The following is an 18644-nucleotide window of genomic DNA, read 5'->3' on the forward strand; positions in this document are numbered from 1 at the left end:
ACATACGCTTTTCAAAAATGTTAACTATGCTAACTATGTAGAAGTTAATCAAAGTTTTGTAAAAGTCTAAGCTAGTTATGGAGGGCAGTAGTAGAAAGCAAAGACATTCAACAAAATACATTTTTACTTTATTAAATTATAAATATAATAAAGTATTGCGATCGAAAAAAAAAATTTATATCGGGGTTTCAACGGAAATACATGTTTTGAGGGTCCGTCGGTATGTCGGTATGTCTGTAACCAAGCTGGAGCCTTCCATTTTCTAACCGTTTTTTCTCAAACTCGCTACATAGGTTCATTTTGGTCATAATTCCAGAAGATTCTTTATTTTTTCCCTAAGTCTTTTTTCAAGGGTACTTCCCTTTAACCCAAAACAGGATTTTTAGGGTTTTCTCAAAAACGGTTCTACCGATTTCGATTAAACTGAGCACAAAGCTAGACCTTAAGGTGTTCCTAGGATTGGTATAAGCCACTCAACTTTACAATTACAGTTTTTCTGCTATTTTGGAACATTTTCTTAAATTAACAAATACATTAATGAAAAAATCAATTACACCCTTTCACCTGATTTTGATTAAAAACTTGCTATAAAGGAATGGTCAAAGACTTTTCGAGGTATAAGATGAAAAAGTTTTTATAATTTTTGTAACCGTTTTATAGTCAAGCAAAAAGAAGAAAATAAACCATGGAGTCTCGGACAATCACCTGGTTATCTAAAAAAGAGCTGATAATGGCTCCTTGAATATTTATTATTGTAGGTTAGATATGTGTAAGCTATTAGACATGAACTATACAAGGTATAGTCATATAGTAGTTGTGGATGTAAAGGTAACCAACGACAATTACCTCATTCTATGATTATAATATAAGCTCTATTATAGTCGTATAATAGTTATTGTTTATTTTAACGAATATTGTTGTTGTTTTAATTCATTGTGCATGGCATGTGTGTGTGGAGGCTCTTTTATAGGCTACACAATATTTATAGGGAGCGCTTTTGACGAATTTATTGTTAATATGTGCTTCATTCGTAGCAACATGTGGAAAGTACTTTACGCTTTCATTGTTAGTGATATATTGTTATTTATAATTCATTATATTTTCTCAGAAATACATTAAGTCATATTTTCCTTGGCAATGTAGAATCAAGTACTGCATCGAGGGTTAAGGAGCTATATATTCGTTACGTATATCCAATAAACAGACTTATGGAGTTTTGGGGGTAAATACCAATTAAATTAGATAAGAAGGGATTTCAAAAGATAAGAACCTTTTTGGGAGTTTTAGGCGGCTTAGGGGTGTCAATTTATCCGTCAAATTATTTTATTTGTGCCTATTTTTTATATTTTTTGAGGTTATCCCAAATTTCTTTGTGAATTGGGCTAGTGTAACAAAGTTGCATTTTGGGACAGTAGATTTCCACCTTTTTTTGTCCAACCTCCTTCTTTCTTTTCATGTTTCGCAGTTTTTAGGACTTTACGCACCTTTACAGCCATTGCGCATAATTGAAGAGAGTTAAAACAGCTAGAAAATATAAAAATAAGAAATATGAAGAAAATTTAACCCAATTGATGTAGCTTAGCTACCCACAAATTTTTTTTGAGTAGTTTTTAAAGGGTTGGAAATGCAAAATACAACTTTTAATAGTACAAATTGTCGTTCTAGCCAAGCATCTAAGTTTGACAAACGGTTTTGCTTGGTTATTAAAATATCTATGAATTGGTTGACTTGTGTTGTGTTGACTCTTAATTCACTTATGGGCTCGAGATGTACATTTGCAAATGTGATAAAAACGCGTACAATTGAGGTAATATCACGTTTATTTTGTACTTAGATTTAACTCGAGATAATTGTAAATTAATTTTTTAGGTTACCGTTTGTCAGTTTTAAATTTTTTTTATTGTTTGTATAAACAGTTAAATCCACGTTTCGAAGCAAATGTAACTGAAATTTGCCGGTGTAGATTAAGAATAATTTTTAAATGAGTCCCAAAAATTAATGTGGAATTGCGTCAACATCAAGGTGTCGATGCATTCTTCAAAATATGAAAACTTAATAATCATACTATAAGTTTTTCGTTATAATTATTGCCATTTTATGTACGTACCTACAAACAGAATCAGTAGTTTCATATAAATATAACAACAATTATGTATATATAAAATTTATCCATTCGTACATTGTTTTGTAGAAGCTACTACAACCTTACTCTATATATATACTAGCGGCCCCGACGGACGTTGTCCCGTAAAAACGTAACTCCAATTCATGAATACCTATACTACGTTTAGCCTGTCCGCTAAACCCATCCCGCTAAACCCCAATTTAACTCCTATTTATTGGAGTGGCCTGACCTTCGACCTTTGGCCTGACCTTTGATAGTAGAGCTCGCTGCGCTCGCATATGGCTCTAATAAATGCCTATTGACAATACCTGAATACTATTAAAAATACATAGTACACATAGTATACATAATGTGATATGATTTATATGCGCTCCCACCATTTAATGAAATTTCATTTTTTTGGTACGGAGCCCTCAAAAACAGTTGTACTGGACCAAATTGTAAATCTGAACCATTCTCCAATCCCCTTGAACTCACACAAAAAATTTCATCGAAATCGGTCCAGCCGTCTAGGAGGAGTTCAGTCACATACACACGCACACAAGAAATATATATATTAAGATATATTATGTATATACGTATATACTATAATGTTATTAAAATTAAATATTACTAGTTATAATTATTATTATAATAATATTTAAATAATTATAATTTTATGTACCATCAATTTATATAATAAATTGACATTTTATATTCATACAAACAAATATTATAAATAGTAACTTTAATACAATGCATTGTTTTAAAATATTATATTTTATTCATAAATTATTATCATAAAATATATTTTAATCAATTAATTCGTAATAATCATTTTAATTGGTATATTCGTAATTGTACCTCAATATACATATACTTTTTTACCGATAATTATTTCACAACATATATATTTTAAACTTTTCCTTTTTCCTAGTCTCTACTACTCTAACTCTCTGGCTTTCATAGGTTTTATCAATTTTTATACATGAGCAAACGATTCCAATAGTTTACATTAAAAGATATTTTGAAATTTTTGTAATAATCATTGTTTACCCGTAAGAGTACAACTTAGCTTAAAAACATTATACCACTAGTTCGCGTTACATGCGTTGAGCAATGCATTTAAGTAAGTATTTCTTAAAGAGGTATTCAGATGTTATATGAAATTGCAAAAGTGACTTGTATTGTGGCTTCGATGTCTTTTATGCTATACAACAGTTCTTCTGTTGTATGCCTGCAGAGAGTGGGGGTCCACACATGTATATAATACCTCTCACATAGATGCATTGCTTAACGCATGTATTTGGTCATACTCGTATTATTTATATGCCTAGATGCCAATCGAACTAGTGGTATACTAAATACAGATACCTATATAACAAACAGGTAGTACCTATACATATATGTGTTTCTTTTTTTATCTTTCTTTACTTACATGACGTAAAAAAACCAAACGACGAATGCGTAATCAACACTACCTATACATGCTATTTCACAGTCAATTGTTTGTTTTCACTTGTTTCTTGTACAAATTTCTACCGTGAATTTTATAAAATTAATAAACGGACGGACACTCAGTGATTTCGTTGCAATCGAGATATTGAATTTGAAAGCAATTTACTAACAAGCAAGTTAAAAAATAACAATTTGTTGATTAAATAAATACTTTTTAAGACCGTGGGCTTTTTATTAGCATAGTCATGTTTAATTTTACCTCATAACCATGTCACTAAACTACGTGGCCCTTGATTTAAAATTATAAAAATACTGAAATAAGACTAAGATACCTAAACGATATTAATACATTAGAAAGAACGCCATACGATTCTTGACTAAATATTCGCGACTCCAAATTATGACCTGACTCACTGGTTTAATTATAAACCGTCGGTTAGGCTCTAAACGTTACCTTAGTTAATAAAATGATATAGTGAATTATCAAATGGTTGACTGAAGAACTAGCAGATGAAGTCAACAATACAAAAAAGGTCACGAGTCACCTAACCATATCAGCGTATCGCCGTTTTGTCTAAGACTCTTGGATTGGAACTAAAAGTATTTTACTAATTTTTTTAAAATCAAGTCGCACGTCTAAGTGTAGTAAAATTACGTACAAGCCCACAAAATTTGATGTGAAGCTGCCATAGAATATAGAGGTTGTGTGGTATTAACTTCAGACATTTTTAATGTGCAATATATCATATTCTATTATGACATTAATTTATTTTAAAATAGTTTTTGTGTAGTTTAACTAAAAAATGTTATTGTTTTTACGCTTCCTGATAATGTTATTGTTGTTATTTTATGAGTTATGTAAAGCCATTTTGTAAATTAATATGAGGCATAATATCAATAATAAAATATTGGTTCGGAATACGTATGAAATTTATGGGTTTGTACAAAATGTGGTTTTTTACACATTTTCTATTTTTAATTAAACAAATGGAAAATCATAAAATTTTTAGATTAAACAACTTTTTTACTCGGCTTTCTCAAAAAGAAAGCTTAAACAAACTTTCCATCTAAAACTATTCGACTCGTAAATAGAAATCCGTTAATAGTAGAATCACATGGGTAATTCATGACAATATACATTTTCAGTTCACGTTTAAATTTTGGCATGCACTCTATGTTTTTTAACGCTCCAGGAAAATGATTATACAATTCACTTCCAATAATTTCCGTAAAGTTTTTGAATTTTTGCAATCTATAGTTTGCAATATGCAAATCATTATTTTGCTGAGTGTTATAATCATGAATTTCATTTCTTAGTTGTAGTTTTTGATAATTTTTTTTAATGAATATAAATAGCTCATATATGCCATAAATGTTAGTAAATTATTCCGCTTAAAATGGCTAACACATGATTCTCGATGTCCAAGATTAAACATGAGCCGACTAACAAGATTAAACCGACTAAAGCAATAAATTAAACCGACTAAAGCGATAAAACGACCAAGATGAAACATAAACCGAACAATCTGAACATTGTCCCCATAATATTACATAACACTGCATGGTAGCAAATACAAATGCATAATGCACAGCCAATAAAGCTTCAGAGTTATGAGTTTGTTTTAATTTTTTGATATAAAAGTAAGACATGCTTAACTTTTTACACAGTATTTCAGCATGCCGATTTCATTTAATATATTCTTCCAAAAATATCCCTAAAAATTTCATTTCGCATACTTGCGTAATCGGATATTTTATTGATAACGTAATAATTGATGCATCTTTATTTAAAAAAATAAAAAGTTATTAAAAATTAAATTGTAAGAGATACTTTCAAAAGGGTTTTCGAGAAAATTTTGAAAAATTAAAAATTTTACAGATTCAGAATTTTGCAGACTAAGTCCAACCGATTAGGGAAAGCATTTTATTTGCATAAAAATACATGTATTGATAACTTACTTGTAATTTATGTGGGTAGTTTAAATGACCTAACTGTTTTCGAATGGGAAAAATTTTGTAACATAAGAAAGAAACAAAAGTCATTATGGAATCCAGGAGCCTAACAATACAAAGATTCGATTAAAATGTATAAAATTACCTGCATATTAATATGTACTTAGAGGTTAAAATTCGATGCAAATACTTCCCACGTTGATGAAAAAAAACACCTTCAGTTGAAGTAATTTTTTTTTTAGATTCATGGAAATTCAGAAAATCCATTATCGATACAATACAAGTTACTACTTAATAAAAGATAAAAAAACATTTCGTTTAAAAAAACAAAACGAAAGAGCACAAAAGTGTGATAAAAAGAATTTTATGATCGAAACAAATAAACAAAGTGTAAAAAAATTTTAATTTTTTTCAAATTTTAAACCATTTAGTAAAACTATATCGACAAGTTCTTTGACACAAAAATTTTATAGGGTTTTTTTTTTTCTTCCTGATGTAATTTTTATATTTTTTACATCATAACTTTTATAAAAAGATGCTTCAAAACAATTCACATAATATAATGGAACCATACATGATAAGCCGTTAAAAACTTGAAATAAGTTTACCAATTTTATGACCATAAGTTTTTAGCATGACAAAAACATGTATTTCGTTTTATTTTATTGTATTTTTTCTGGTTTTTTTCCTTTCTATTTTTCTTTTTTTGTTGATTTTGGTCACGAAACCGAAACAATTTATTTATTTTATATTATATTGTCAGTTGTTTATACGACTGTTAAATATAAATTATAATATAAATATGAAGTACAGAGTGTACTAAAACATCAAAGAATCGGTTGCCAGATACCAAATAAATAGCATTCCTAATCTAGTAGAGCAGGTTTTGAAAGAATCTAAAATTGAATGGTGTCGTAGTGAACATTTTCCAAGTTTTCCCTTTACTATTCAGAGTGGAAACAAAACCTTTTATTTCATTCTTCTCTTTTGTGTATAAAAGACAGAACAACGTGCGCACAAAAAATATTATACACATAAAAACTTTTGTAGTTCTCCTTGTAGCTCCGTTGATATTAGCCAATTGGATCTTGAAAAAGGATATTTTTCAATAATTTTCTTGAAGAGTTAAAAACTGGAGGATTGAAATTGAAATAAAACATCGAGATGGTATTGATATGATCATTGTCTTCCCGTAAAAATCGTTTTTGCTTAAAAGGGCTTAATTTTACATCTTTTTTTCCGTTTCCCGTTAATATTATAAAATAAGGTTTCCATGAAAAAAGGATCAATTAAACAGCAATATAAAAGTGAAAACTACGTTATATTTATTGGAGTTTCGGAAAATGGTTCAGGAAACCTTAAATTGCGTACTTCTTGAAGCATGTTCTGTTTAGAATTTTTGAATTCTAAGTTAAAAACTCGAATTTAATATTTACAAAATAAAAGGACAATAATTTTGCATTTACTATATTTGAAATGAACTCTTAGATTCGGTAGAGATAATTTCAAATTTGCCTTATTTATAAATTTTCCAACATAGGAAAGTTATTATAATGGATTCAAAATAAGTTGATGTTCGTTTGACAGCTAACAGAATAGTAATTAATTTGGACACATATAATTATAGTACATCAATTTTGTCATTTTTGTACTATTGACATCCAAAACTAGTTTTGCATATAAATATACATAGTCACATAACTAGTTTTGGATGTAAAAAGTAACCAAATCACATAATCCATGTACTATTATAATGAATAAAATTAATATAAAGTAGGTGAACATGGTTGTCATGGATATGCCACACACACACACACAAAGCACATGTCACACTGTTACGTGATAAATTTTGCCAGTTTACTCATCATGGCAAGCCGCGTTAAGGAACTTGGCTTCTGAAAAAAAATATTTGTTTGAGTTGACGATTTTTGGAATTTGTTTTGGTATATCTTAGGACATTTTTATAGAACAGAAACATTAATTTGGTATAGCTGAAGAGCACTATTATAGTAGGTCGTGCATGAGTAAACGTGGCTTAGAGAAGACACTCATACTTCTTATCTAAAATACGAGTAAGACGGTGACAACCTAACCAGTGACATTCAAAAATACGAGTAAGACAGAGAGACAACTTTTTTTTTCTACCTATCTCATTACTGTAAGAGAAACTGAGATAGGAAGACGAGTCGTATACCTATCTCGCTTCCTCCTCTATGAGCAATGCTGTCTTGGATAAAGGGGCATACAATAAAGTTTATGGCACCCAATAAAGGTAAAACATTGGGGGCTTTGACTAAAAATAACTCGCCTATGCCTGGTGACTGTATTTTACGAATTTCAAACATTCATAGAAGTACCTTATAACTATTTTGGTCCTGTCCATAAATATTTATGACACGTTACAACTATTTTATGCTACTGAATGACACAGTATTAAAGGATTATAAAAACAGGTACCAGGGGTACCTAACGATACCTAACCATTTATTTATTATGTAACATATAAATATATATATATATATATGTGTGTAAAGTTTATATAATATATATTTTATTTATGTATCGGAAAATCTATTAATAACATAGGTAATTTTTGGGAAAACAATAATAATAATGTCATAAGACTCACTTTATGGTTTGATTTATATATTCATTATTTTGTTTTTGATAAAGCTTATACATGTAATAAATTACTTAGAAACATTGACAAATATTATAAGTAATTTATAATACTTAAATTATTTAGATAAAGTACCTACTGAGATACCAAATTATATAACCGAAGATAGATTTTTGTTGAGAGACATAGAATACTCAAACACTTAAAATAAAGTTCTGAAATAATTTGTGGCGCAGCAACAGACAAAATTTTGTAAGTATGAATATAAAATTCACTGTTTTTGAGAACAGTCTAATCAGAAACTCATTGTTTAAGTGCTGAAGAAGTAAAAATATTTCTAAGAATTAAAAAAAATTAGTAAGGTAGGTTTTTGCTCATGCCTTTATTTTTAACGTCATCGTTGGATTTTTGCAATTGTCTGACGTTTGTTTTCCAGCTAAATAATGCCTGTGTTGGGTCTTGAAAGTTCATTTTAACAATTTATCCTTTATTTATTTTAAAATAAAATATTTATAAATAAATTTGTAGTAAAGTTTTGGATATCAAATAATAAATTTATTATTTTAAGGACAAATATTTTAAGTACTAAACTTGTCCATAAGTGCATAAGTGAAAATAGTACCTTTACTTTCTGTCTAACAGTGCTGTTTGATTAATTGGTATAAAATCATAATTTAAAATTATTATTAGTAGTTTATTTTTATTTATTATTCGTTTTTTTACATCAAAAAAGTAACACTGGTTGAAAATATTTTTCCTAGATCTCAATTTTGGTTATCCGATTTCAAGCATTTTCAGATTAAAAAGTTTCCACCAAGAATAAGAAATTACTTTTTTTAACTTTACTATTCCTACAGTTTTTAGTCTTTATAAACTATAAAATTGGGAAACGGAAACAAAAGTCTATTGAAACAAATTTCAAATAAAAGTTGATTTTTTTGAGGAATGGAATCAGAATCTGCTACAAAGAAATGGGTAGTTTCATTCAATAAAACTAGACATGCTATTTCATTCCCTTTGAAAATAAGAAGATTAACTTATTTCTTGATATTCTAATCCGCTTTAAAAGAAATAGATTCAACTTTTTTAAAGAATCACCTGTGTGACATATCTAGTATTTTTATACCGTTAATATAAAATACATCATAGTATATTAAGTTTAGTCCCAAGTTTGTAACACTTGAAAATATTGATGCTACCAACAAAATTTTGGTACAGGTGTTCATAAAATCACCTAATTAGTCCGATTTCGGTTGTCTGTCCGCCTGTCTGCCCGTCTGTCTGTCTGTCAAAACGATTACTCAAAAACGAAGAGAGATACCAAGTTAAAATTTTTATAGCGTGCTTAGAACGTGAAAATTAAGGTTGAGTTCGTAAATAAGTAACATAGGTCAATTGAGTCTTGAGTCCGTAGGACCCATCTTGAAAACCGTTAGAGATAGAACAAAAGTTTAAATGTGAAAAAAGTTTCTTATATAAGAATAAGCAACTTTTGTTTGAAACGTTTTTTCGTAAACGTTACTGTTATCCTCGAGAATTAGGTGCAAATATTTTAGTATGTATTATATGGGAATATCAGTTACTTGTGTCTGGCTGTCTAATAGTGCATATCTTTATTTATTAACATGATGTTAAAAAAAACAAACGATTGGGTCATTAAAACTGTCTTTACATTTCAACAATTTACTCAGTCAATTGTTTATTTTGACTTGTTTAATAAGAAAATAGTTTTTGAAATTTGTTTTGAAATTTAAAAAAAAAAATTTATTTTCTATACGGATTCAAAAGCACTAGTCTGTTTAACTTTCTCTGCCGTTCAGCATACATAAACTTTACAAAATTATAAATCTTTAGTGTAATTATTATTTTAAATCTTAAATAATGGATATTTAAAACATTTCATTCGCACGGGGAAAACAGGTGTATTTAAGTATTTATTTATCTTTAAGTCAAAATGAAATATTTATAAATAATATCTTTTTAAATAAGAAAAATCTTTGTGTAGGTTGTAAATATTTGTACTTAGATTAATTGTGGTAATATCATTAAATATTTTTGCTAATTCTTATGAAAAGTATTTAATCAAAGAGAGCTTTACTTTATGAATGATATTTCCTTTGAAAGACATTTTCATGAATGAGAATAATAAATTTTCTGTTTTGTTTTATCACTTTTTTATTTCTCGAATACCAAATAAAAATTGTAGAGTAAAAATTTTAGGAACGATTGTTTGTATGTATAGTGTATACCTACGAGCTTTGCATCGTAGTATATAAACCAATTCTTCCTGCCGCTTTATCCAGCTGATTTCAACACAATGAAAAATCATTGCATTCTTTCAGTTGCGCGAGGCTCGATTTTTTAACAAAAAAAAGTAAAATAATATCCGTGTTCTCGAAAAGAGCATTCATAAATGTGATTAAAATAATTAACATCTTGAATTAAACTTCATGCAATTTTATCGTGTCTAAATGCAATAAAATTGGGAAGGCACAGTAAAAACGCTCGAATTGAATATCGGAGTACCCCTCAAAAATTTCAAAATTAAAATTTAATTTTTTTGTTGTTTTATTTTTTTAGTATACCTTTCTAGTTAGTCAATCGGACCTTTTTCATTTGAAAATTACACTTGCTAAATTACATGACATTTGGATAATTTTTTGGAGCAACAAGTTCGCAAAAACTGTAAAATTTTTCACCAAATTTCCTATTGTAATAGACTGTATGTAATAAAACTATTCAAAATAAATTATATTCGCCTGAATTTAGCTATTTAATGTAGTAGTTGTCATTATTGTTCTGAAAAGGCACTTTTTGTAACCCTATTTATAGGGTTGCGTTTAACTAGAATAAAATCAATGTTTAAATTAATTAAAATTAAACGACCCAAAAAATTGAAACAAACAAAAAATTTTGAGGAAGACCAAAGCTCTCATTTAATGTAGAATATTTTGGATTATCTAAGGCTTTTCAAATTAAATCACTGTATGCTTCTTACGCTTCCTTTTTTTTGCGAGTTATAACTCAGTCCCAAGTTAAAGAAGAAATTGTAAATTCATATTTAAAAAAGTGGCATAGGCTTAAATGAAAATAACAATGCTTTTTTACTAAATTTGACAATTTTTTTGTCACTTTCGAAAAGTGTTTCATAACATTTATTATTTAGAAACCCTTTCCAGCATATGTCGATCCTAATGATAGCAAACAGCAGTTAAAGTATTTTTTCTGAAATTACGCGAACGATGTTTATTTGTAAAGAGCTATTGTTATATAATTCGCATAACTTCTAGTCGTCGAATAAAAATAATACAAATAAACAATTATAGACAACATCTTCCTATATGTTCAGAAAAGCAATGCCATAAAATGCATATGTTGGTCAATATGATTTCTAAACTTGGCAAAGAGCTTGGGAGTTTCGTTAACCATTGCCGCATTCTTAAGAATTAAGGAATTAACTTAAGAATTAAAACTAAATATAGACACTCTCTATAATTTAAATCAATATTCCGCAAAGCGATTATAAATATCTTTCTTTCAGCTGCAAAAGAAACCAAGCAGCTTCTTATATTTTTGATCATCGTATAGTACGCTTTTCTGCTAAGAACCGGAGAGTTGCAGGTATCCCAGTAGCGGGACAAAAGACTATTTAAAATAAATAGGGAATATTCATGAAATTTAAATTTGGTAATATTTTTTTTCCGTAATTTTATTGGCCGGACATTTCAACTAAACCATTATTTTAGTTTCTGTATTTATATTTTTTACTTTGTTATAACGGTGTAAACAATGAATTAAAAATATAAAAAAAGTACATGAATATTCCCTATTATTTTAACCTAAAACATAATTTAAAAAATGGAAAATTAAACTAAAAAAATTAACATCTAAATTCAAATTTATTAAAAGAATTTGTTCATAAAAAATTATAAAATACTTGTTTTTTTATGTAAATGTAACGAACAATACGGTCGTGGGTGCGTCAAAATTTTAAAAATTCATAATTTATCCTTTTACATAATCGAATGTTTTTTTATTTCTTACTTGAAGTTATCAAAAGATTTTTTTTCGATGATAATGAAAGATCAAAAATTCAATTTACATTCAATTGCCTATCGGGGTTTCTTTTAAATAAACATACATTCACATATACACCCATTTCCTCCCTTACATCCATACAGATAAACTACCCCTAAATATATGTTTGTTAGTCCCAACAATTTCATATTGCTAATAATAAACTTGTTGAATAATTCATAATCAAATCTAAAATAATGTTTTTTTCACCCAAAAATTTGTATCCCTTTTTTATATATATATTTTTTTATCGTATTGGTTCTATTTTTTGTGTGTTTATTCTGTATTGTTATTTCTGCTTATTCCCAGTCCAATGGTTTATTTATTTCTTTCGTCATCAAATATAATTCGTCGACAAATAATAATAGCAATGAAATAACATTGGTAAGTTTTAAATTTTTTAATGGAAAATAATTTAAGCCACCTCAAAATTCGAAACAAGTTTCATAATAATATAATGTTACTAGGTGTCTGCAATGTTTTTATTTTTGACCCTCAACACAAAAAGAGTGGTGTTATAAATTTGACCGAAAAATCTATAGAGCATCAAGTGTTCGGTATTGGACAACCAGCGCTCCAAAAATGTATGATATTAGGCTGATACAGTTACAGCAAATAGACATAGAAGAAAATATTCAACTTTGCTTAAAATTGGAAATGCTTCAAAGAAAATGAATAAGAGAGGCTATATATTTTTTTAATCACAGTCAAGACGCACACTCATCAATCAAGCCAAACACATATTATCCAAGTTTTCGATGAAACACATACTACAGAAATATCAGCTTCAACTCACTATTTCTTACACGTAAAATCTTTATTTAGAAAGAAATTGTATGAAGTGGTGGTTTTAATTGCTATCTCAATGATTGCAATATATTTCTAGAAACTAAAATTGATCCAAGTTAAAAATGACCCGATTTCTCTTTAAAGTTGGTGTTTTAAAAAGTCTACACTGTAAGAATATATTGGTAGGGTCGTTAAGAGTCATGTTCACTAAAGTTTATTTTTTCTTGTTTGGTTTGTAGGATGAGAAATTGAAAATTAAATATATATATTTTTCGTATATTATGAGATAAGAAATAAATATATTTATAGAACCCATATAAATATTTAAAGTTATATTATATTTATAATTTTATTTGATACACAAAATCACGTGACTCCAGTTAATTTTATGTGTGAGATTTGCCCGTGTTTAAGTGCCCGTGAAAGTTTAGAGAATAAAATGCGGATACAAACTTGAAGGTTTAACGAAGAAGTGTCAAGATAAACATTCAAAACTTTGTATGTATTTTCCAGGAAATTTATGAATTTTCAGAAAAGAAACAGTGGTTTTAAAAAAGAACATAGTTTGTAAAATATTAACTGAAAATTCCAAAAAGTTTTTTAATTATAGCAGAAAAAATTTTCTATATGTATTTTATATCTGTTTATGCGCATTAGTAACAGGAAGTTAAAAAATTTTCATCAACCGCTGGTTTGAGGATTACACTCTTTAGAAATAACTTCAGAGTTTGGAAACAGTCTTACGTTTGGGGATGAAATCTTGACATAATTGACTAAAATTTCTTGCTTTATTAATTATAAATATGCCTCTAGATTTAATGGCTTTTTGTTTTTTCAAATTTTCAAAATATCAAAAATATCATACCATAAAATATTACACTATAAACCTTATTATAATTGATATCGCTGTTCATTATTATAAAAGGTATAGCTATTTTCATCAATTGATAGAGGATGGTATATTTTTCTAATGCCGGATTCCATTTCCTACAATTGATAGTGAAAAAACGTAATCGATAAAAATGTATAATGGTGCCTAATGGTTTGTCTAGTACGATCGATTGAAATTAGACAATATCACTAGAAACAATAACATAGAATATTAGTCACGACGGAAGTAATGAAAAAGTTCAAAAATATTTATATTATATTAATTTTAAAAAATAAATAATACAATTACTACAGAAAGAATAAATAAATCGTAATTTTTCTGTTTTTTTTTTTCTTCAAAGCTGTACAATGAAAATAAATAGTATATTAGTGAATGGACGAAATATTTAAATTTGATATGAACAAAATTATTCGTTGGCAAAAAAATCTATTTATTATTAAAAAAAAAAAAAAAAAAAAAAAAAAAACATTTTAAATATCATTTAAAAATGTCATTTAGGTTATTATTTATTCACATGAAATAATCACGGGATGAGTGGTATTGCTTATTAGGGTTCCGTCGTTCGATGAAAAAGGAATCCGTATACAATCGATCACTTTTATATAGGACTGCCTATCTACACACCCGGCTGTCACAGCCTATTTGTCTCCGAGTATATTTGACGAAAAGAGATGAAATTTTAAAGTACTTCGAGTTTAATGATTAGCCATTAACATAAAATGTAAACAGTCGATGGCTATTTTCGGGAGTTAAAATTCAACAAAAAAAAACTAGAATAAAAATGACACATGAAAACCACTAATTAAAGTCTTCAAATTTTAAGGAAATAGAAAAATCGTGAAAATGTTTTGCTAGTATAACGAAAAAACAAAATTATGATAAAAGGTTTCTATTAATGGTGCCCGAACTTCAAAATTAAATAAACAAGTTATGTATCAGATATCATAGAAATTTATTGAAAACATTTTATATAAAATATAAAATATATTATTTATATTTTATTCGTATAAAAAGTTTCTAATTTGAAAAATTTCTATCACTCAGGCTTGGTCTACTCATACATGCAAATATGAGAAGGCAAAATCCAACAAAAGACTATATGCTCTCTATACAGACAATATCCAACAATGGACAATATACTTGCTTTACAGTGTACAGACTATAACAAAGGTTATTATCAGATTGTTCAAGGCGGAACCCTCTCCTAGTGAGTCCACACGTACTTGGCCGATTTTATAGTTTGATAATCACTTATTTAATAATATATTATTTTTTGGCTGGTAAATATCTCGCTTATTTATATTCAAATTTATTCAACCTGCCAATAAAGTGAAGTCAACTCGAATAATAGTTACCAATAGTACAAGAGTGACTGATCTAAACGTAGACTTGGCCGACTTTTACTTACGCATAGCATTCTCAATTGATACTCGGAAAGTCTCATGAAGGTTACCTTTCTTTATTTTATACAATTAAGTCATCTCAAAATGTTAGATATAATATATTAATTAGTTTTACATAGTTGGGGGTATGATGTAAGGGAGGAAATAACGAAATAACGGTGGGCCGTATGCATGTAGTTAGTTGTAAAGGGCTGCAAGTCACAAAATGGACAGTAAAGAGAATATGAATTGCTGCTGTACTAAAATAACGTAATTTGATTTTTGATTTTATTAATTAAATCTAATATTTTTTTATAGATAGATTAGCACGTCATCACAATTTATGAAATGAAAACTTCTTTTAGCACTTAGGCACTTTTTGAGGGAACAAAAATCATGGAACTCGCGTCATCGTCCACACATACCACATTAAAAACAATGATCCTAAACCGATCACTGAAGTTAAAAAACATTGATCACACCTAGTTCTAGGATGGGTGATTTATACTATAGCGAATAACTAATAAAAAATTTATAAAAGAAAAAAGTGTTTCCAAAGTTTTAAGTTTTCACTTTCGACGACAGTTCTCATGACTGACTCTCTTTGTTTTTTTTATCAAAATTGACATATGCATTGAATTTTAAATGTTTGGATCTCTATAATTTTATTTGCGAAATTCTCCTGCATGATGAAAACATAAAAAAATATGTATACATATGATACAGTAGAAGGTTTGATTACTTTTTTGATCTTATTTGTATTTTATAAAACTTTTTTTTCAACAAAAAAATTTAATTTTGTACAGGAAATTTAGAAAAATGAATATTCAAATAGTATGATATATAAACGATATTCCGGCCGTTGGTAACAATAGTGTTTCTTTTTTGTATCTATAAAAAAATTTTAGAATTAAAATAGATTTTGTTGGGTTACATGAAGAAAATAAACTATAACTTAGGAATAAAATTCGACCGACACTTTTTTAATGGAAAAATGGTGTTATATCGCTAGAGTCACATCGAAAAATGTTTAATAAAATTTAGAAAATAAATTTAGAAAATAAAAACATTAAGAAAAATGATATGCCAGAGTTTAGTTTGAGGAAAGCGTACAAAAATAGACAAGGGAAAAATAGAACCAAAAAACAGATCCAAGCCTTTATTTATAAACATATAAAAAAAAGACCCTGAAGCCCCCATGCCTCATCATATAATATTATTGAAACAGATCCACTTTAGTTTTTATTACACACTGTATCTTGAACCCATATAACAAGGACGTGAAACTCATATAACGAGCTATAAGCGCCCGTGGCTGAATTTACTGGACGGGGTCTAGTCATCGGTCGTTGAATACTTTCTACTGTGCATCAAGCCGTCTTTCTCTCGAACAAGAGAGAAAGCGATGAGTACAGAATTGAAACAATGAAATTGTTTTCAATCACTTTTAATTAGTTGAAAACAAAAGACAACCTGATGCGCAAAACAAAGTACGCAACGACCGAGGACTAGACCTCGCCCAGATAGTTTTACGTCCTTGTTATACGGGTTCGTGCACTATATTATATTCAAATAACACAATACACTTAATATTACTTGTGTTCGCTATTCAATACTTTGATATACAATATAACACACATATAACGGACTACTAAAATGTCGTTTGCAGCAACAATATCTTTGAGAACCGTATGTTGTTCACATTTCTAATATATATATTCTATTTATATTTCGTTATATATTTTAGTTGTTGTTGTACTTTGAGCTTGTTAAAGTATATACAGGTTGTCTCTTAATGGTCCATCTATCCTATACGATCTTCGTGGTAATGTACAGCTTAAAGTTCGATTTTGATATTTGTCTTAGAACAAAGTTCCTCCATTTGGTAGCTAAGCACTTTCATATCGGTCTCAAAATTTTTATACCAAATTCAAAGATTAATATTTTTTGCCTGTTCATTCGCAAGAGACGAAAAGAGTTTAACTGTTAACACCCCCAAATTTCTACGTCAATAAAAATAAGGTATAGTATTTAATTAAGTGAGTTGTTTACAACAAAAGGTGCTGTTGATTAAAATTGACTTGTTGACTCTTGTGTGAAATTTTCATGAACTTAATCTTCTAATATATACCTGCACTTTCAGTGCCTCCCTTCCACGTTTATCTTCTTTTACTAGTATTCCATCATTTCCAAATATGAATTCGAGTAAATGTGTCATAAGAATTTTTATTACAGTAAATAACCTTTGGTAACAAGACCGCTACATTCTTCACCTGAATAATTTCTTTTCAGGCTTTTGGTGCCCCATAAAACAGTGTCTCCATACATGGTTTAAGTAAAATCGCATAGTTTCTCGCATCAAATGTAAAAAAATCAATTAAAACTTTTATGTGAAAAGCCTCCTACGCCTCAAAAAGGAGCAACCTTGTACTAATCTACGTTTGAATAAAAAGACTGCTTTGAGCTTTACTATAAATAGTAGAACGTTGTTTCAAGTTTTTAGATCCACCTTGTATTTATAAAGCAAATACAAATGTATATGCAATATAAAAGTGTGCCACTTTGCTTTATCAAAAATATATAATATGTATTTTTTATTTAAATAAACATTTATTTATAAGCAAAAATGTTTATATTTAGAGAATTCAGCCTCTATAAGCATGGTAATTATTCGTTGCGTGCATGATTTGTTTAGTCAACTATGTTATAATATTGCATATATTTTAATGAAATTATTTATTGAAAAATAGAGACAATTAAATAAATGATGAAATTTTTGTTTAATTGCTCATATTAATAATATAATGAAAAGGTGTAAGACTTTTAAATATTTCAGTACACGCTGCTATTTTCTGTTTTAGATTTTCTGTTAAGAGACTTTTTTCTTCAGGACCACACGTTTAAGAATTTTCATTCCACATGGCAGGGGATCGTTTTACCATGGAGTCCATTTTCGACTTTCCACATATACAAATAAAATACCTAAATGTATTCAAATTATCATATGATAATCAGTTCTGTTATTAAGGGTATTTCATCAGGAAATTAATCAATAGTCCATCGATCTTACCTTATATGTACTTTTTTGTGGATATCACTATGTCAATATCGGTGCGGACGCCATACTGTGTACGGTATTGAGGTAATAGTAACATTATCAATAGTTATGGCGGACCAGTCAATGCAGTATGAGTGTCAGGATATTGTTGTTCCTTATGGAAAAATTCGTATCCTTCTAGAATATATTGAAGTATAATTGAAACATATAGGAATCCGCCGAAGAATAAATCCCACTTACTACCGCCTTTTCAAACTTACCACCGCCTTTCTGCTTGAAAATTAGAAAAGTTTTACTTTGTTTTAATGGCA

The sequence above is a fragment of the Chrysoperla carnea genome, chromosome 2 (assembly GCF_905475395.1).
Source record: "Chrysoperla carnea chromosome 2, inChrCarn1.1, whole genome shotgun sequence".
Lineage (NCBI taxonomy): Eukaryota > Metazoa > Arthropoda > Insecta > Neuroptera > Chrysopidae > Chrysoperla > Chrysoperla carnea.